The sequence below is a fragment of the Pongo abelii genome, chromosome 14 (genome assembly GCF_028885655.2).
Source record: "Pongo abelii isolate AG06213 chromosome 14, NHGRI_mPonAbe1-v2.0_pri, whole genome shotgun sequence".
Lineage (NCBI taxonomy): Eukaryota > Metazoa > Chordata > Mammalia > Primates > Hominidae > Pongo > Pongo abelii.
This window is the reverse complement of record NC_071999.2, coordinates 4,371,792-4,395,194: the sequence shown is the minus strand read 5'-3', so window position 1 is coordinate 4,395,194 and position 23,403 is coordinate 4,371,792.

Here is a 23,403-nt window from a genome sequence, read left to right as displayed (position 1 = left end):
AAATGGAAAGTCGACTGAAATCTAAAGGAATATGGAATGGAATGGAATAGAATGTGGAATGGAAAGGAATGGAATGTGGAATGGAATGCAGAATGGAATGGAGTGGAATGTGAAAAGGAAAGTGAAATGGAATGGAATGGAATGGAATATGTAGGGGAATGAAATGGAATGTGGCATGGAATGGAAATAATGTGGAATGGAATGGAATACAATGCTGAATGGAATGTGGAATTGAAAGGAAAGGAAAGTGGAATGGAATGGAATGGAATGTTGAATGGAAAGGAATGGAATGGAATGTGGAGTGTTATGGAATGGAATGTGGAATGGAATGTGGAATGAAATGGAATGGAATGGAATTGAATACACAATGGAATGGAATGGAAAGGAATTAATTTGGAATGGAAAGGAATGGAATATAATGTAATGGAGTGGAATGTGGAATGGAAAGGGGAATGGAATAGAATAAAATTTGGAATGGAATGGAAGGTGGAATGGAAAGGAATTGAATGTGGAATGGAATGGAATGGAAGTGGAATGAAATGGAATGGAATGTGGAATGTAATGTGCAATGGAAAGGAATGGAATATGGAATGGAATGAGGATGGAATGGAATGGAATGTGGGATAGAATGTGGAATGGAATGAAATGGAAGGTGGAATGGAATGAAATGGAATGTGGAATGGATTTTGGAATGGAATGGAATGGAATGTTGAAAGGAATGTGGAATGCAATGGATTGGAAAGTTGAATGGATTGTAATGGAATGTGGAATGGAATGTGGAATGGAATGGAATGGAAAGTTGATTGGAATGTGGAATGGGATAGAATGCAATGTGTAATGGAATGTGGAATGGAATGTGGAATGGAATGGAATGGAAAGTTAACTGGAATGTGGAATGGGATAGAATGCAATGTGTAATGGAATGTGGGAGGGAATGGAATGAAATGCGGAATGGAATGTGGAATGGAATGGAATGTGGAATGGAATGGAATAGAATGTGGAATGGCATGTGGAAAGGACCGTGGAATGGAATGGAATGGACTGTGGAATGGAATGAAATGAAATGTTGAAGAGAATGTGGAATGGAATGGAATAGAATGCAACGTGGAACGGAATGAAATGGAATGGGATGGAATGGAATTGAATGGAATGTGGAATGGAATGGAAAGTGGAATGGAATGTAATGTGATGTCAAATGGAATGGAATGTAATTTGGAATGGAATGGAATGCAATTTGGAATGGAATGGATTGGAACGGAATGTGGAATGGAATGGAATGTGGAATGGAAGAGAAAGTAAAGGAATGATATGTAGATTGGAAAGTAATGGAATACGTAATGGAATGTGGAAGGGAATGCAACGGTATGCTGAATGGAAAGCGGAATGGAATGGAATGGAACGTGGAATGGAATGGAAGGGTATCTGTAATGGAATGAGGAAGGGAACGTGGAACAGAATGGAATGGAATGTGGAATGTAATGTAATGTAATGGAATGTGGAATGGAAGGGAATGGAATGGAATGGAATGGAATGTGGAATGGAAGGGAATGGAATGTGGAATGGAAGGGAATGAAATGAAATGTGGAATAGAATGGAATGTGGAAGGGAATAGAAAAGAATGGAATGTGAAATGGACTGGAATCGTATGGAATGGAATGCTGAATGGAATGGGATGCAATCTTTAATTGAATGGAATGGAACATGGAATGGAATGTAATGGAATGTTGAATGGAATGGAATTGAAAGTGGAAAGGAATGGAAAGGAATGTGGTTTGGAATGTGGAATGGAAGGTGGAATGAAATAGAATGGAAAGGAATGGAATGAGGAATGGAATGGAATGAAATGGAATGTGGAATGGAATGGAATGTAATGGAATGTGGAATGGAATTTGGAATGGAGTGGAATGGAATGTGGAATGAAATGGAATGGAATGTGGAATGGAACGTGGAATGGAATGAAGTGGAATGTGGAATGGAAAGTGGAAGGGAATTGAATGGAATACGGAACTGAACGAGGAATAGAACGTGCAATGGAAAGTGAAGTGGAACGCGGAATGGAACGTGGAATGGAATGTGGAACGGAATGTGGAATGGATGACAATGGAATGTGCAAAAGAAAGGAAGAGAAAGTGTAATGGAATGTGTAATGGAATGGAAAGTAATTTGGAAAGGAACGTGGAATGTAATGCATTGGAACGTGGAATGGAAAGTGGAATGGAATGTTGAGTTGAATGCAGTGTGGAATGGAAGGTGAAATAGAATGGAATGGAATGTGGAATGGAACGTGGAATGGAATGGAATGGAACGTTTCTTGGAAAGTGGAATGGAACGTGGAATGGAACGTGGAGGGGAACGTGCAATGGAACGACTAATGGAACGTGCAATGGAATGTGGAACGGAATGAGGAATGTAAAGTAATGGAATGTGGAATGGAATGGAATGGAATGTGGAATTGAATGTGGAATGGAATGAGTAATGGAATGTGGAATGGAAAGTTGAATGGAACGTGGAAATGAACGTGGAATGGAATGTGGCACGGAAAGTGGAATGGAACGTGGAATGGAATGTGAAATGGAATGGGTTGGAATGCGGAATTGAATGGAATGGAATGGAATGTGAAATGGAATGGATAGGAATGTGGATTAGAATGGAAAGGAATGTGGAATGGAATGGAATGCAATGTGGAATGGAATGTGGAAAGAATGTGGAATGGAAGGCAATGGAATGGAACGCAATGTGGAATGGATTGGATTGGAAAGTGGAGAGGAATGGAACGGAATCTAATGGAATGTGGAATGGAAAGGATTGGAATTCAATGTGGAATGGAATGTAATTTGGAAAGGAATGGCATGCAATGTGGAAGGGAATGGAATGAAATGTGGAATGGAATGGAATGGAATTGAAAGTGGAATAGAATGGAATGTAGAATGGAAGGTAGTAGAATGTAGAATGGAATGGAATGAAGTGTGGAATGAATGGAATTGATTGTGGAATGGAAAGGAAAGGAAGGTGGAATGGAATTTAAACGAATGTGGAATGGAATGTGGAATGGAATGAGGAATGGAAAGTGGAATAGAACTTTGAATGGAAGGTGGAAAGGGACGTGGAATGCAACGTGGAATGGAAAGTGGAATAAAACGTGGAATGGAACATGGAATGAAATCTGGAATGGAATGGAAAGAAACGTGGAATGGAAGGGAATGTAATGGAATTGAATGGTATGTGAAACAGAATGGAATGGAATGTGGATTAGAATGGAATGGAATGTGGAAAGGAATACAGTGAAATGTGGAATGGAATGTGGAACGGAATGTGGAATGGAATGGAATGGAATGGAATGAGGAATGGAATGGAATGGATAGTGGAATTGGATGGAAACAAATGGAATGTGCAATTGAATGGAATATAATGCGGAATGGAATTGAATGTGGAATGGAACGTAATATGGAATGGATTGGAATGGAATCTGGAAAGTAATGGAATGGAATATGGAAAGGAATGGAATGAAATGGAATGTGTAATGGAATGGAATGGAATGTGGAATGCAATGGAATGGAAAGTGAAATGGAATGTGGAATGGAATGGAAAGGAATATGGAATGGAAAGTGGAATGGAAAGTGGAATGCAACGTGGAATGGAAGGTGGAACGGAATGTGGAGTGGAAGGGAATGGAAAGTTGAATGGAATGGAAGTTAATGTGGAATTGAATGGAAAGGAATGGAATGTGGAATGGAAAGGAATGGAAGGGAATGGAATGAAATGGAATGCAATGGAATGTGGAATGTAATGTGGAATGGAAAATGCAATGAAATGGAATGGAAGGTGGAATGGAATAGAATGGAAAGGAATGGAATCGGAAATGGAATGTGGAGTGGAATATGGAATTGACGTGGAATGGTACGTGGAATGGAACCTGTAATGGAAAGCGGAATGGAATAGAATGTGGAATGGAATAGAATGGAAAGTGGAATGGAATGTGGAACGGAATGTAAAGGAATGTGGAATGGAACGTTGAATGTGATGGAATGGAATGTGTAATGGAATGCGAAATGGAATAGAATGGCATGCGGAATGGAATGTGGAATGAAACGGAATGTAATGTGGAATGGAATGCGGATTGGAATGTAATGGAATGTGGAATGGTATGTGGAATGTTATGTGGAATGCAACGAGGAATGTAATGGAATGGAACGTACAATGTAATGGAATGGAATGTTGAATGGAATGTGAAATGGAATCAATGAAATCCAATGTTGAATGGAATGGAATGGACTGGAATTGAATGTACAATGGAACAGAATGGAATGTGGAAAGGAATGTAATGGAATATGCAATGGAAGGGAATGGAATGTGGAAAGGAATGGAATGGAATGTGGAATGGAATGGAATGGAATGCAATTAAATGTGGAATGGAATGGAATGGAATTTCAAATGGACGTGAATTGAATGGAATGGAATGAGGAATGTAATGGAAATGAATATGGAATTCAAGGGAATGAAATGCAGTGATATGTGGAATGGAAACGAATGCAATATGGATTGGAATGTTGAAAGGAATGGAACGGTATGTGTAATGGAACATGGAATGGAATGGAATGGAACTTGGAATGCAATGGAAAGGAATGTGTAATGGAATGAGGAATAGAATGGAATATAATGGAATGGAATGCGGAAAGAAATGCAATGGAATGTGGAATGAAATGCAATTGAATGTGGATTGGAATGTGGAAAGAAATGTGGAACAGAATAAAATGGAATGTGGGATGGAATGAGGACTGGTAAGTGCAATGGAATGGAATGGAACGTGGAATGCAACATGGAATGGAAAGTGGAGTGGAATGTGGAATGGAACGTGGAATGGAATGGAATGGAGCATGGAATGGAATGAAACGAAACGTGGAATGGAATGAAAGGTGGAATGGAATGGAATGGAACGTGGAATGCAATGGAAGGTGGAATGGAGAGGAATGCACCTGGGAATGGAATGTGGAACGGAAAGTGGAATGGAAGGGAATGGAAAGTGTAATGGAATGGAAGGTAATGTGGAAGGCATCAAAATGGAATGGAATAGAATGTGGAATGGAATGGAATGGAATGGAATGGAATGGAATGAAAAGGAAAGGAATGGAATGTGTAATGTAAAGTGGAATGGAACGAGGAATGGAATGGCATGGAATGTGTAAAGAAATGGAATGGAATATAAAGTGGAAAGGAATGCGGAATGGAATGTGGCATGGAAGGGAATGGAATGTGGAATGGAACGTGGAATAGAATGGAATGGAATGTGGAATGGTATGTGGAATGGAACAAAGAATGGAATGGAATTGAATGTGCAATGGAATGGAATTTTGAATGGAATGTGGAATGGAATGCAGTGGAATGCAGTGTGTAATGGAACGGAATGGAATGGAATGGAATGTAGATTGGTATGGATTGTGGAATGGAATGGAATGGAATGTGCAATGGAATGGAATGGAATGTGGAATGCAAAGGAATGCAGGGTGAAATGGACTGGAATGCAACGTGGAGTGGAATGGAGTGGAATGTGGAATGGACTGTGGAATGGAATATAGAATGAAATGGATTGGAATGTTGATGGCATGGAAAGGAAAGCAAAGTGGAATGGAACGTGGAATGTAATCAAATCGAATGTGGAACGGAATGGATTGGAATGTGTAATGGAATGTTGGAACGGAATGGAATGGAATGTGGAATGCTTGGAATGGAATGGGGAATGGAATGGAATGGAAATGGAAAGTGGAATGCAATGTAATGGAACGTGGAATGGAATGCGAAATTTGATGAAACAGAATGTGTAACGGAATGGGGAATGGAATGGAATGGATGGCAGAATGCAATGTGGAATGGAATGGAATGGAATGCAGAATGGAATGTGGAATAGAATGGAATGGAATGTGGAATTTTACGTGGAATGGAATGTGGAATGGAATGGAAAGGAAAGTGGAATGGAATGTGGAATAGAATGGAATGGAATGTGGAATGGAATGGAATGGAGTGTGGAATGGAACGTGGAATGGAAAGTGGACTATAACGTGGAATGGAATGTGGAAAGTAATGGAATGGAACGGAATGTGGAATGAAATGGAATGGAAAGTTTAATGCAATGTGGAATGGAATGGAATGGAATCCAAGGTAGAATTGAATGGAATGCAATGTGGAATGGAATGGAATGCAGAATGGAATGTGGAATGGAATGGAATGGAATGCAGAATGGAATGGAATGGAATGTGGAATTATAAGTGGATTGGAATGTGGAATGGAATGGAAAGGAATGTGGAATGGAATGTGGACTAGAATGTAATGGAATGTGGAATGGAAAGGAATGGAGTGTGGAATGGAACGTGGAATGGAAAGTGGACTAGAACGTGGAATGGATCTGGAATGGAATGGAATGGAAGGGAATGTGGAATGGAATGGAATGGAAAAGAATGTGGAATGGAATGGAATGGAAAATTTAATGGAATGTGGAATGGAATGGAATGGAATCCAAGGTGGAATGGAATGGAATGGAATGCAATGTGGAATGGAATGGAATGCAATGTGGAACGGAACGGCATGGAATTCAATGGAATGTAAAGGAACGTGGAATAGAATCGAAAGGAATTTGAACGGAATGGAATAGAATGTTGAACGGAACGGAATGGAATTGAATGGAATGTTGAATGGAATGCAATGGAATGTGGAATGAAAGAGAATGGAATGGAATGACGTGTGGAATGGAATGGAATTGAATATGGAATGAAATGCGGAAAAGAATAGAATTGTATGTGCAACGGAAAGTGGAATGCAATGGAATGCCACTTGGAATGGAATGGAAAGGAATATGGAATGGAATGAGTAATGGAACGTGGAATAGAATGGAATGGAAAATGGAATGTAATGGAATGGAATGTGGAATAGAACGGAATGGAATGAAATGTGGAATGGAATGGAATGGAATGTGGAAGGGAATGGAATGGAATATGGAATGGAATGGAATGCAATGGAAAGTGGCATGCAATGGAAATAATTGCAATGGAATGTAGAACGGAATGGAATAGAATGTGGAATGGAATGGAATGGAATCTGGAGTGGAATGGAATGGAATGTGGAATGCAATGGAATGGACCGTGGAATGGTATGTGGAATGGAATGGATAGGAATGTGTAATGGAATGTGGAATGGAAGGGAATGGAAAGTGGAATGGAACTTGGAAAGGAAAATGGAATGGAACTTGGAAAGAAATGTGGAAAGGACTGTCGAATGCAATATAGAATGGAATGCAATGGAATGTGGAATGGAATGGAATGACATCTGGAATGCAACGGAATGGAATGTGGAAAGGAATGTGGAATGGATGGGAATGGAAAGTGGAATGGAAAGGAATGTAATGTAATGTGGAATGGAATGGAATATAACATGGAATGGAAAGTGGAATGGAATGGAATTGAATGTGGAATGGAATGTGGAATGGAATGGAATGGAATGGAATGGAATGGAATGGAAAGCGGACTGGAATTGAATAGAATGGAATGGACTGTGGAATGGAATGGAATGGAAAGTGGAATGGAATGGAATGGAATTTTGAATGGAACGTGGAATGAAATGGAATGTGGAAACGAATGGCACCGAATGGAATATGGTATGGAATTGAATGTAGAATGGAATTGAATGGAATGTGGAATGAAATGTGGAATGGAATGGAATGCAATGTGAACGGCAATGGAATGGAATTTGGAATGGAATGGAAAGGAATGTGGAATGCAATGGAATGATTTTTGGAATGGAATGGAATGGATGTGCAATGGAATGGAATGGAATGTGAAATTGAAGGTGAAATGAAATGGAATGGAATGTGGAATGGAATGTGGAATGGAAAGGAATGTAATGTGGAATGGAAAGGAATGGAATGTGGAATGGATTGGAATAGAACGTGGAACGGAACGTGAAATGGAAGATAGAATGCAACGTGGAGTGGAACATTGAATGGAATGGAATGTGGAATGGAATGGAAACGAATTTGGAATGCACTCTGGAATGGAATGGAATGGAGTGTGCAAAGGAACGTGGAATGGAATGGAATGGAATGGAATGTGGAATGGAACGTGCAATGGAATGGAATGGAATGTGGAATGGAATGCAATGGAATGTAGAGAGGAATGCAATGGAATCGAAAGGAATTTGAAATGGAATTGAATGGAATGTGGAATGGAATGTAATGAAACGTGGAATTGAATGTGGAATGGAATAGAATGGAATATGGAATCTTATATGAAACGGAATGGAATGTAATGTGGAATGCAATGTGAAATGGAATGGAATGGAACGTTGAATGAAATGTGGAATTGAATGGAATGGAATGTGGAAAGCAAGGCAGAACGGAAAGGAACGGAAAGTGGAATGGAATGTGGAATGGAATGGAATGGAATGTGGAATGGAACGTCGAAAGGAACGGGGAATGGAATCTGGGATGGAATGGAGTGGAATGGAATGGAATGTGGAATGGAATGGAATGGAATGTGCAATGCAATGTGGAATAAAACCTGGAATAGAAAGGAAAAGAATGGAATGTGGATTGCAAGGCAATGGATGGGAAATTGGAAAAGAATGCAACGTAATGGAATATGGAAAGGAATGGAATGGAAACTGGAATGGAATGGAATGGAATGTGAACTGCAATGGAATGGAATGTGGAAAGGAATGTAATGGAATTTGGAATGGAAGGTGGAATGGAATGTAAAGGATTGTGGAACGGAATGGAATGGAATGTGGAATGGACTGGAATGTGGAATGGAATAGAATGGAATGTGTAATGGAACGTGGATTGGAATTCAATGTGGAATCGTATGGAATGGAATGGAATATGGAATGTTATGAAACGTGGAATGGAATGGAATGGAATGTGGAATGGAATGTGAAAAGGAATGGAATGGAATGTGAACTGTAATGGAATGGAATGTGGAAAGGAATGTAATGCAATTTGGAATGGAATGTGGCATGCAATGTAAAGCATTGTGGAATGGAATGGAATGGAATGGAATGGAATGGAAAGGAATGCGGAAATTAATGGAATGGAATGTGGAATGGAACGTGGAATGAAATGGAATGGAAGGTGGAATGGAATGTGGAATGGAAAGAAATGGAAGGGGGAATTGAATGTCGAATGGAAAGAATGGAATGTGGAATGCAATGAAATGGAATGTGGAATGGAATGCAACGGAATGTGGAATGGAATGTGGAACGGAATGGAATGGTATGTTGAATGGAATGTGGAATGCTTAGAATGGAATGTGGAATGGAATGGAATGGAATGGGAATGGAATGTGAAATGCAATGTAATGGAAAGTGGAGTGGAAAGTTTAATGGGATGGAATGGAATGTGGAATGGGATGGAATGGAATGTGGAATGGAATGGAAACGAATATGGAATTGAATGGATTGGAATGGAATGTGGCATGCAATGGAAAGATTTGGAATGGAATGTTCAATTGAATGGAAAGGAAGGTGTAATGGAATGGAATGGAAGGAGGAGTGGAATGATACGGAATGTGGAATGGAATGGAGTGGAATGGGGAATGGAATGTGGAATTGAATGCAATAGAATGTGGAAGGGAATGTGGAGTGGAAAGAAATGGAAGGGAATCTGGAAGGCAATGGAATGGAATGGAATGGAATGTGGAATGGAATGGAAAGGAATGTTGAATGGAATTCGGAATGGAATGTGGAATGGAATGTGGAATGCAATGGAATGGACTGTGGAATGGAATGGAATGTGAAAACGAAAGGAATGGAATGTGGAATGCAATGGAATTGATTGTGGAAAGGAATGCAATGGAATGTGGATTGCAATTTGGTATGGAATGTGGAATGCAATATGGAATGCAATGGAATGGACTGTGGAATTGAGTAGAACGGAAAGGAATGTGAAAAGGAATGTAATGTAATGTGGAACGGAATGTGGAATGGAATATGGAATGGAAAGAAATTGAAATGAATGTATTGTGGAATGGAATAGAATGGAATACGGTATGCAATGGAATGCAATGGAATGTGAAATGGAAAGGAATGGAATTTGCAATGGAATGGAAATGAATGTGGAATGGAATGGAATGGAAAGTGGAATTGAATGTGGAATGGAATGGAATGGAACGTGGAATGCTGTATGAAATGGAATGGAAAGAAATGTGGAATGGAATGTGGAATGGAACGTCTAAGGGAAGGTGGAATGGAACGCGGAAAGCCATTGGGAATGGAATGTGGAATGGAATGGAATGGAACGTGGAATGGAAAGTGTGATGGAATGGAATGAAATGGGTAAAGGAATGTGGAATGGAACAGAATGTAATGTGGACTGGAATGTGGAATGAAATGGAATGGAACGTGGAATGTGGAATGGAAAGTGGAATGGAATGGAATGGAATCTGTAATGGAACGTGGAATGGAAAGGAATGTGGAATGGAACGTGGAATGGAACATGGAATGGAATGTGGAATGGAACGTGGACATCAATGAGGAAAAGAAAGTGGAATGGATTGTAGAATGGAATGGAAAGTAATGTGGAAGAGAATGGAATGGAATCTGGAATGCAATGGAATGGAAGGTGGAAAGGAATGTGGAATGGAATGGAATGCGGACTGGAACTGAATGGAATAGAATGTACTGTGGAATGGAGTTTAACGGAATGTGGAATGGAATGGAATGGAATTTGGAATGGAACGTGGAATGGAATGAATGTGGATTGCAACGGAATGGAATGGAATATGGAATGGAACGGAATGTGGAATAGAAAAGAATGGAATGTGGAATGGAATGTTGAATGGAATGGAAGGAAAGTGAACTGCAATGGAATGGAATGTGGAATGGATTGGAATGGTATGTGGAATGGAATGTGGAATGTAATGTGGAACGGAATAGAAAGGATTGTGCAATGGAATGGAATGGAATGGGAAATGGAATGTGGAATGGAATTGAATGGAATGCGGAATGGATTAGAAAGGAATATGGAGTGGAATGGAATGGAATGTGGAATGGAATGTGAAATGAAACGGAAAGGAATGTGGAACGGAATGTGGAATGGAAAGGAATGGAATGTGGAATGGAATGGAATGGAATGTGGAATGGATTGGAATAGAACATGGAACGGAACGTGGAATGGAACTTGGAATGCAACGTGGAGTGGAACGTGGAATTGAATGCGGAGTGGAATGGAATGGAATGTGGAATGGAATGTGGAATGGAAATCGGAATGGAATAGAATGGAATGTGGAATGGAATGTGAAATGGAATGCAATGGAATGTGCAATGGAAAGGAATGGAATGTGGAATGCAGTGTGGAATGGATTGAAATGGACTCTGCAATGCAATGTGGAAAGGAAAGGAATGTAATATCTACTGGATTGTGGAAGGGAATGGAATGGAATGTGGAATGCAATGCAATGGAATGTGGAATGGAATGCAATAGAAAATGGATTGAAATAGAATAGAATGGAATTGAATGTGGAATGAAATGGAATGGAAAGGAATGGTGAAAGGACTGTGTAATGCAACGTGGAATAGAATGAAATTTTATGTGGAATGGAATGTGGAATTGAATGGAGTGTAATTTGGAATGGAATGGAATGGAAAGTCGAATTCCATGTAATGGAATGGAAAATGGAATGGAATGTGTAATGGAATGGAATGTGGAATGGAAAGTGGAATAGAAAGGAAAGGACTGTGGAATGGTATGAAGTGGAATGTGGAAAGGAATTTGGAATGTAGTGGAATGGAATGTGGAATGGAGTGTAAAATGGAATGGAAAGTAATTTGGAATAGAATGGGTTGGAATGTGGAATGGAATGTGGAATGGATTGGGATGGAAAGGAATGTGGAATGGAAAGTGGAACGGAAACTGGAATGCAAGGTGCAATAGAATGGAATGGAATGGAATGCAATGGAATGGAATGTGGAAAGGAATGGAATGTAATGTGGAAATTAATGGAATGGAATGTGGAATGGAACAGAATGTGCAATGGAATGTAATGTAATGGAATGTAAAGGAATGGAATGTGGAATGGAATGTGGAATGGAAAGTGGAATGGAATGGAAGGGAATGTGGAATGGAATGTGGAATGAAATGTGGAATGGAACGTGGAATGAAATGGAATGGAGAGGAATGGAATGGAATGGGGAAATTAATGGAATGGAATGTGGAATGGAACAGAATGTGCAATGGAATGGAATGGAATGGAATGGAATGGAATGTGGAATGGAATGTGGAATGGAAAGTGGAATGGAATGGAATGGAATGTGGAATGAAATGTGGAATGGAACGTGGAATGAAATGGAATGGAGAGGAATGGAATGGAATGGGGAATGCAATGTGGAACGGAATGTGGAATGGAAGGTGGAATGGAATGGAATGGAGTGGAATGGAAAGGAATGTTGAATGGAATGTGGTATGAATTGGAATGGAATGTGTAAAGGAATGGAATGGAATATGGAATGGATCGTGGAATGGAATGGAATGAAATGTGGAATGGAATGTGGAATGGAATGGAATGGAATATGCAGTGGAATGGAATGGAACGTTTAACGGAATGGAAGGGAATGTAATGTGGAATGCAACGGAAGGGAATGTAATGGAATTGAATGGAATGTGAAATCGAAAGTGGAATGGAATGTGAAAACGAAAGTGGAATGGAATGGAATGTGGAACGGACTGTGGAAAGGAATGGAATGGAAAATGGAATGGATTGGAAAGGAATGTGGAATGCAATGAAAAAGAAAGGAAGAAGGAATGCAAAGGAATGGAATGAAATGGAATGGAATACGGAATGGAATGGAAATGAATGGGGAATGGAATGTGGAATGGAACGTGGAGGGGAATGGGACGGTAAACAATGGAATGTGCAATGGAATGTAGAACGGAAAGTGGAATGGAATTTAATGGAACGTAGTATGCAATGTTGAATGGATGGGAATGGCGTGTGGAATGGAATGGAATAGAATGCAGTGTGCAATGGAATGGAATAGAAAGTGGAATGGAATGGAATGCAAATTGGAATGGAATGGAATGGAATGTGTATCGCAATGCAAAGGATAGTGTGGTGGAAAGTGGAATATAATGGAATTAAATGGAATAGAATGTGGAATGGAATGCAATGGAATGTGGAATGTAATGCAATGGAAAGTGAAATGGAAATAGAAGGGAATGTGGAGAGTTATGGAATGGAGTGTGGAATGGAATACAATTGAATGTGGAACGGAAAGTCGAATGGAATGGAATGGAATGTGAAATAGAATGTGGAATGGAATGGAACGTGTAATGGATTCGAATGGGATGTCGAATGGAATGCAATGGAATGTGGAATGGAAAGTGGAAATGAACACGGAATGGAATTGAATGGAATGGAATGTGTAATGGAATGGAATATAATGGAATGTGGAATGGAATTTGGAATGGAAAGTGGAATGGAATGCTATAGAATGGAATGAGTAATGGAATGGAACGGATTGTGGAATGGAACACAATGGAAAGTGGAATTGAATGCAATGGAATGTGGAATTGAATGCAATGGAATGTGGAATTGAATGCAATGCAATGTGGAATAGAATGGAATGGAAAGTGGAATGGAATTTGGAATGGAATGGAATACAGAATGGAAAGTGGAACACAATGGAATGGAATGGAATGCACTGTGGAATGCAACGAAACGGAATGGAATGTGAAATGGAATTGAATGGACTGTGGAATGGATTGGAAGTTAATGGAATGTGAAACTGAATGGAATGGAATGGTGTGGAATGGAATGTGGAATGGAAATAAATGGAATACAATGGAATGTGGAATGGAAAGGAATGTGGAATGGAATGGAATTTAATGTGGAATGGAATGGAATTGAATGTGGAATGGAAAGGAATGGAATGCGAATGAAATGGAAAGGAATGGAAGCTGTATGGAATGGAGTGGAATTTAATGTGGAATGGAATGGAATTGAATCTGGAATGGAAAGGAATGGAATGTGAATCAAATGGAAAGGAATGGAAGGTGAATGGAATGGAAAGTGGAATGGAATGGAGTGGAATGTGGAATGCAATGGAATGGAAAGTGGAATGGAAAGGAATGGAATGTGGAATGCAGTGGAATGGAATGCACTGGAATGTGGAATTGAATGGTGTGGAATTTGGAATGGAATGGAATGGAATGTGGAAAGGAATGTGTAGTGCAGTTTAATGGAATGTGGAATGGAAAGGAATGCATTGGAATTGATTGGAACGGAATGTGGAATTGAATGGAATTGAATATGGAATGCAATGGAATGGAATGTGGAATGGAATGCAATGGAACGTGCAATGGAATGGAAAGCAATATGGAATGGAATAGAATGGAATATGGAATGGAATGTGGAATGGAATTGGAATGGAATGGAATGGAATGTAGAATGAAACGGAATGAAATATGCAGTGGAACGTGGAATGGAATGTGGAATGGAACATGGAATGGAAGGCAATGGAATGTGAAATGGAATGAGGAATGTAAGGGAATAGAATGGAATGTAATGTGGACTGTAGTAGAATGGAATGTGTAATGGATTGTGGAATGGAATGGAATGGAACGTGAAATGAAATGTGGAATGGAATGGAATGGAATGAGGAATGGAAGGGAATGGAACGCGGAATGGAATATGCAATGGAATGTGGAATAGAATGGAATGGAAAGTGAAATGGAATGAAGAATGGAACATGGAATGGAATAGAATGAAACATGGAGTGGAACGTGGAATGAAACGTGGAGTGGAACGTGTAATGGAAAGTGGAATGGAACGTGGAATGGAATATGGAATGCAACGTGGAGACGAATGGAATGTAATGGAATGTGGAATAGAATGGAATGAATTGTGAAAAGGAGGGGAATGGAATGTAGAATCGAATGAAATGGAATGGGGAATGGAAAGGATTGGAACGAAACGGATTGGAATGTGGAATGCAATGGAGTGGAAAGTGGAATGGAATGTGGAATGGAATGAGGAAAGGAATGGAACGGACTGTGGAATGGAATGAAAGGAATGGAATGTGAAATAAAATGGAACGTATTGTGGAATGGAATGGTATGGAACGGAATGTGGAATGGAATGGAATGGAATGGAATGGAATGTGTAATGAAATGGAATGAAATGTGGAATGGAACGTGGAATGGAATGGAAAGGAAAGTGGAATGGAAAGGAATGGAATGTGAAATGGAATCAGGAATGGAATGGATAAGAATGGAATGGAATGTGGAAAGTAATTTGATGGAATATGCAATGGAATGAAGAATGTAATGCAATTGAATGAAGAATGGAATGGAATGGAATGTGGAGTGGAATGTGGAAATGAAAGGAATGGAATGTGGATTGGAATAGAATGGAACGTGGAATGGAATATTTAATGCAATGTGGAATGATACGTAATGGAATGTGGAATGGAATGTGGAATGGAATGGAATGGAAGGTAGAATGGAATGGAATGGAAGGTGGAATGGAAAGTATCATGGTTTGGAATGGAACATGGAATGAAACGTGGAATGGAATGTTGGATGGAATATGTAATGGAATGCAATGGAATGGATGTGGAATGCAATGGAATGGAATGCAATGGAATGTGGCATGAAATGCAATGGAATGGAATGGAATGCGAAACAAAATTAAATGGAATGTGGAATGGAATGGAATGGAATATGGAATGGAACATGGAATAGAATGGAATGGAAATTGTAATGGAATATGAAATGGAATGGAATGAAATGTAGAATGGAACATGGAATTGACAGTGGAAAGAAATGTGGAATGGAACGTGGAATGGAACGTAGAAAGGAAAGTGGAATGGAACGTGGAATGGAACGTGGAATGGAATGGAATGCAATTTGGAATGGAATGGAATGGAGTTTGCAATGGAATGTGGAATGGAATGGAATGGAATTTGCAATGGAATGTTAAATAGAATGGAATGGAATGGAATTTGCAATGGAATGTGGAATGGAATGGAATGGAATGTGGAATGGAATGTAAATGAATGCGAAATTGAATGGATTGGAAGGTAGAAAGGAGGAATGGAATGGAATGGATTGGAAAGTAGAATGAAGGAATGGAATGGAAAGGAATGTGGAGTGCAATGAAAGTGAATGGAAAGTGTAATGGAATGTTCAATGGAATGTAATGAAATATGGAATGGAATGTGGAATGGAATGGAATGGAAAGAGGAATGGAATGTGGAATTGAATGGAATGGAATGCAATTTAATGGAATGGAATATAATGTGACATGTAATGGAGAGGACTGTGGAATGGAATGTGAAATGGAATGGAATGGAAAGTGGAATAGAATATGTAATGCAATGGAATGGAATAGGGATTGGAATGGAAAGGAATATGGAATACAATGTGGAACGGAATGGACAGACGAATGGAATGTGTAATGGAATGGAATGTGGAATAGAATATTTAATGGAATGGAACGGAATGTGGAATGGAATGGAATAGAATGGTATGTGGAATCGAATGGATTGGAATGTGGAATGGAATGGAATAGAATTTGAAATGCAATGGGATGGAATGCGGAATGGAATGGAATGGAAAGCGGAATGGAACGTGGAGTGGAATGGAAGGTAATGTGGAATGGAGTATGAAATGAAATGGAATGAAAAGTAAAGAAAAGAAAGGGAATGGAATGTGGAATGGAATGGAATGGAATGTGGAATGGAATGTGACGGAATGTGGAAAGGATTGTGGAATGGAAAGTGGAATGGAATGGAATGAATGTGGAATGGAATGTGTAACGTAATGGAATCGAATGTGTAATGGAGTGGAATAGAATGAATATGGAATGGAATGTGTAACGTAATGGAATCGAATGTGTAATGGAATGGAATGGAATGGAATGTGGACTTGAATGGATTTGAATGGAATGGAATGTGGAATGGAATGGAATTGAATGTGGAATGGAACGTGGAATGGAATGGAAAGGAATGTGAAATAGAATGTGGAATGGAATGCAATAGAATGTGGAATGCAATGGAATGGAATGTGGAATGGAATGGAATGAAATGTGGAATGGAATGGAATGGAACAGAATGGAATGTGGAATGGAATCTGGAATGGAATGTGGAATGGAACTTGGAATGAAATGGAGTGGAATGGAATGGAAAATGGAATTGAACGGAGTGGAATGCAGTGGAATGGAATGTGGAATGGAATGGAATTGAATGTGGAATGGAACGTGGAATAGAACGTGGAATGGAACTTGGCATGGAAAGTGGAATGGAATTTGCAGTGGAAAGGAATGTGGAATGGAATGGAATGGAATCTGGAATGTAATGTGGAATGGAATGGAAAGGAATGGAATGGAAAGGAATGGAATGGAATGGAATGTGGAATGGAATATGGAATGGAATTGAATGGAATGGAAAGGAATGGAATGGAATGGAATATGGAATGGAATGGAATGGAATGTGGATTGGAATGTGGAATTGTACGGAATGGAATGGAATGTGGAATGGAATTTGGAAAGGAATGGAAAGGAATGGAATGGAATTTGAAATGAAATGTGGAATGGAATGGAATGGAATGTGAAATGCAATGGAATGGAATGGAATGTGCAATGGAATGTGCAATGTAATGGAATGGAAAGTGGAATGGATCGTGGAATGCTACGTGGAATGGAATGGAATGGAATGGAATGTGGAAAGGAATGGAATGGAATGGAATGCGGAATGGAATGGAATGGAATGCGGAACGGTACATGAAATGTAATGGAATGAAATGGGGAATGGAACGTGGAATGGAACGTCAAATGAATGGTGAAATGTATTGTGGAGTGGAATGGAATGGATCGTGGAATGCAACGTGGAATGGATCATGCAATGGAACGTGGAATGGAAGGTGGAAAGGAATTGAATGCAATGTGGAATGGAATGGAATGTGGAATATAATGCAATGGAATGTGGTATGGAATGAGCAATGGGGTGGAATTTGGAATGGTTTGTGGAATGGAATGTAATGGAATGTGGAATGGAATGTGGAATGGAATGGAATGTGGAATGGAATGTGCAATGGAATGGAATGAAATGGAATGTGGAATGGAATGTGGAATGGAATGGAATGGAATGTGGAATGGAACACCTTGGAATGTGGAATGGAATGGAAAAGAATTTGGAATGCACTCTGGAATGGAATGGAATGGAATATGTACTGTCACGTGGAATGGAATGGAGTGGAATGGATTGTGGAATGGAACATGGAACAGAATGGAATGGAATCTGGAATGGAATGCAATGGAATGTAGAGAGGAATGCAATAGAATCAAATGGAATTTGAAATGGAATGGATTGGAATGTGGAATGGAATGTAATGAAATGTGGAATTGAATGTGGAATTGAATGGAATGGAATGTGCAATGGTATATGAAATGGAATGGAATGTAACATGGAATGGAATGTGGAATGGAATGGGATGGAATGTTGAATGAAATGTGGAATGGAATGGAGTGGAATGTGGAAAGCAATGCGGAATGGAATGGAATGGAACATGGAATGGAATGTGGAATTTAATGGAATGGAATGTGGAATAGAACGTTGAAAGGAACGTGGAATGCAACGGGGAATAGAATATGGAATGGAATGGAATGGAATGTGGAATGCAATGGAATGGAATAGAATGTGCAATGGAACGGTATGTGGAATGGAAAGGAATGGAATGTGGAATGGAATGTTGAATGGAATGGAATGGAATGTGAACTGCAATGGAATGGAATGTGGAATGGAATGGAATGTTATGTGGAATGGAATGTGGAATGTAATTTGGAATGGAATGGAAAGGATTGTGCAAAGTAATGGAATAGAATGTGGAATGGAATGTAAAATGCAATTGAATGGAATGCGGAATGGAATGGAAAGGAATATGGAATGGAATGGAATGGAATGTGAAATGGAACGTTCCATTCCACATTCCATTCCGCATTCCATTCAACCTTCCATTCCATTCCATTCCACGTTCAATTCCACTTTCCATTCCACATTCCATTGCATTCCATTCCACATTCCATTGCATTCCATTCCACGTTCCATTCCAAGTTCCATTCAACATTCCATTGCATTCCATTCCACGTTCCATTCCAAGTTCCATTCCACTCCATTCCTCGTTCCTTTCCACATTCCATTCCCCTTTCCAGTCGAAACCATCCTACGTACCATTCCATTCCATTCCACATTCCTTTCCATTCAATTCCACATTAAATTCGACATTCCATTCCACATTCCATTCCATTCCTTTCTTTTCCACTTTCCATTCCATTCCATTCCATTCCACATTCCATTCCATTATATTTCTCATTCCATTCCATTCCATTCCAAATTCCTCTACATTCCATTCCATTCGACATTCCATTCCATTCCTTTCCACATTCCATTCAATTCCATTCCACATTCCACTCCAAGTTCCACTCCATGTTGCATTCCGCTTTCCATTCCACGTTGCATTCCGCGTTCCATTCCCTTCCATTCCACATTCCTTTCCATTCAATTCCACTTTCCATTACACGTTCCATTCCACATTCCATTCCTCGTTTCATTCCACGTTGCATTCCACGTTCCATTTCTTTCCACTCCACATTCCATACCGTTGCCTTACACATTCCATTCCTTTCCATTCCATTCCATTTCACATTCCATTCCACATTCCATTCCCTTTCATTACAGATTCCATTCTATTCTATCCCATATTTCATTCCACGTTCCATTCCACGTTTCATTCCACGTTCCATTCCAATACATTCCACTTTCCATTCCACATTGCATTCCATTAGAGACCATATTCCATTCTGCTTTTCCATACCATCCCATTTAAACATTCCATTCCATTCCATTCTACATTACATTCCATTTTCCATTCCATTTCACACTGCATTCCACATTCCATTACACATTCCATTCCATTCCATCCCACATTCCATTCCATCCCACATTCCATTCCACATTCCAATCCATTCCATTCCACGTTCCATTCCACGTTCCATTTCACATTCCATTCCACATTCCATTCCATTCCATTCAACATTGCATTCCACATTCCATTCCATGTTCCATACCATTCCATTGCACATTACATTCCACAATCTATTCCATTCAATTAACCGGTCAATTCCACGTTCCTTTCCACGTTCCAGTCCACGTTCGATTCCACGTTTCTTTCCATTCCATTCCACTTTGCAATCAACATTCCATTCCACATTCCATACCATTCCATTGCACGTTCCATTTCACAATCCATTCGATACAATTCCACATTCAATTCCACGTTGCGTTCCACATTCAATTCCACTTTCCATTCCCCATTCTATTTCACTTTCCATTCCATTCCATTCCATTTCATTCCACATTCCAATTCATTCCATTCCATTCCACATTCCGTTCCATTTCATTCCACATTCCATTCCATTCAATTCCACATTCCATTCCACATTGCATTCCTCATTCCATTCCATTCCATTCTATTACACTTTCCCTTCCATTCCATTCCACTTTCCATTCCACATTGCATTCCACATTTCATTCCACGTTCCATTGCATTAAATTCAACATTCCATTCCATTCCATTCCTTATTCTATTCCATTCAATTCCGCATTCCATTAGAGTCCATTCCATTCCATTCCACATTCCATTCCATTCCACATTCCATTCCATTCCACATTTCTATCCATTACATTCCTTTCCACATTCCATACCATTCAATTCCACATTAAATTCCATTCCATTTCACATTCCATTCCACGTTCCATTCCACGTTGCTTTCCACGTTCTATTCCATTTTCCATTCCTTGTTTCATTCCTTTCCATTGCAGGTTCCATTCCATTCCATAACACGTCCCATTCCATTCCATTACACATTTCATTAATCGTTCCATTCCATTCCATTCCACCTTCAATTCCACATTCCATTCCACATTCCATTAAATTCCATTCCACATTCCATTACATTCCATTCCACGTTAAATTCCACGTTCTATTCCATGTTACATTCCACTTTCCATTCCATATTCAATTCCACAATCCATTCCGTTCCATTCCACGTGCCATTCTACGTTCCATTCCTTTTTCCATTACATTCCATTCCACATTCCATTACACATTCCATTGAACATTTCATTCCACATTCCATTCCATTCCATTCCACATTCCATTCCATTCCATTCCATTCCACATTCCATTCCACATAGTGTTCCATTCCAGTACACTTTCCATTCCACATTCCTTTCCATTCCATTTAAACTTTCCTTTCCATTCCACATTCCATTCCATTACATTCCACATTTCATTCCACATTCCATTCCACATAGTGTTCCATTCCAGTAAACATTCCATTCCACATTCCATTCCATTACATTTAAACATTCCATTCCATTCCACATTCCATTCCATTCCACATTCCATTCCATTCCATTCCACATTCCATTCCACATTCCATTCCATTCCATTCCATCTTCAATTCCACGCTCCATTCCACATTCCTTTGGACATTCCATTCCTCATTGCATTCCATTCCATTCCACATTACATTCCCATTCCATTCCGCTGCATTCCACTTTCCATTCCATTCCACGTTCCTTTCCATTCCATTGCAAATTGAATTGCACATTCCATTCCATCCCATTCCCCACTCCATTCCACATTCGATTCCATTGCATTCCACCTTCCATTCCTCGTTCTTTCCACATTCCATTCCACATTCCATTCCACATTCCATTCCATTCCTTTCCAATTTCCATTCTACATTCCATTCCACATTCCATTCCTTTCCATTCAACGTTCCATTCCACATTCCATTCCACATTCCGACATATTCCTTTCCACATTCCATTCCACATTCTATTCCTTTCCATTCCACACTCCATTCCACATTCCATTCCTTTCCACATTCCGTTCCACATTCCATCCCACAATCCATTCCATTCCGTTCCGCATTCCATTCCACATTCCACTCTATTCCATTCCGCGTTCCACTCCACATTGCATGCCACATTCCTTTAAATTGAATTCCACATTCTGTTCCACATTCAATTCCACATTCCATTCCACATTCCATTGAATTCCACCACACTTTCCATTCCATATTCCATTCCACATTCCATTCCACGTTCTAGTCCACATTCCATTCCATTCCATGTTACATTCCACGTTCCATTCCATTCCATCCCATTCTACGTTCCATTCCATTCCATTCCACTTTCCATTCCACATTCCATTTCACATTCCATTCCATTCCATTCAATTCCTTTCCACCTTCTATTCCATTACATTCCACATTCCATCCCATGTTCCTTTCCATTCCATTTCACGTTGCATTCAACTTTCCATTAGGCATTCATTCCACTTTCCGTTTCATTCCATTCCACATTCAATTCCATAGTCCATTCCATTCCATTTCACTGTCCATTCCATTGCTTTCCACTTTCCATTCAATTCCATTCCACATTCCATTACATTCCATTATACTATCCATTCCACTTTACTTTCCACGTTCCATTCCACGTTCCTTTCAACGTTCCATTACATTCCATTCCACGTTCCATTCCACTCCATTCCGAGATCCATTTCATTCCATTCTAGGTTCCATTCCTCATTCCATTTCATATTCCATTCCACCTTCCATTCCATTCCATTGCATTCCATATTCCATTACATTACATTCCCCTTCCCAATCGATTCAATTCCGCATTCCGTTCCATTCCATTGCATTCCTTTTGGCATTCCACTGCATTCCATTACATTCCGTTCCACATTCCATTCCATTCCATTCCATTTCACATTCCATAAAATTCCATTCCATTCCGGATTCCATTCCTTTCCATTCCACATTCCATTCCATTTCATTCCACATTCCTTTCAATTCCATTCCATTCCACTTTCCATTATACATTCCATTAAACATTCCATTCAATTCCATTCCATTCCACTTTCCATTATACATTCCATTACACATTCCATTCCATTCCTTTCCATATTCCATTGCATTCCTTTCCATTCCAGATTCATTTTCATGTTCCATTCCACGTTTCATTCCACGTTCCATTCCATTCCATTCCATATTCCACTCCATTGCATTCCATTCCATTCCAGATTTCATTCTATTCCAATCCACATTCTATTCCACATTCCATTCCTTTCCATTCCACATTTCATGCAACATTCCATTCCACGTTCCATTCATTTCCATTCCACTTTCCATTCCTCATTCCATTTCACATTCTGTTCCATTTTCCATTGCATTCCATTCCCCTTTTCATTTCACCTTCCATTCCATTCCATCCCAGGTTCCATTCCACATTCCATTCCACCTTCCATTCCACGCTCCATTCCACATTACATTCCACGTTCCATTCCACCTTCCAATC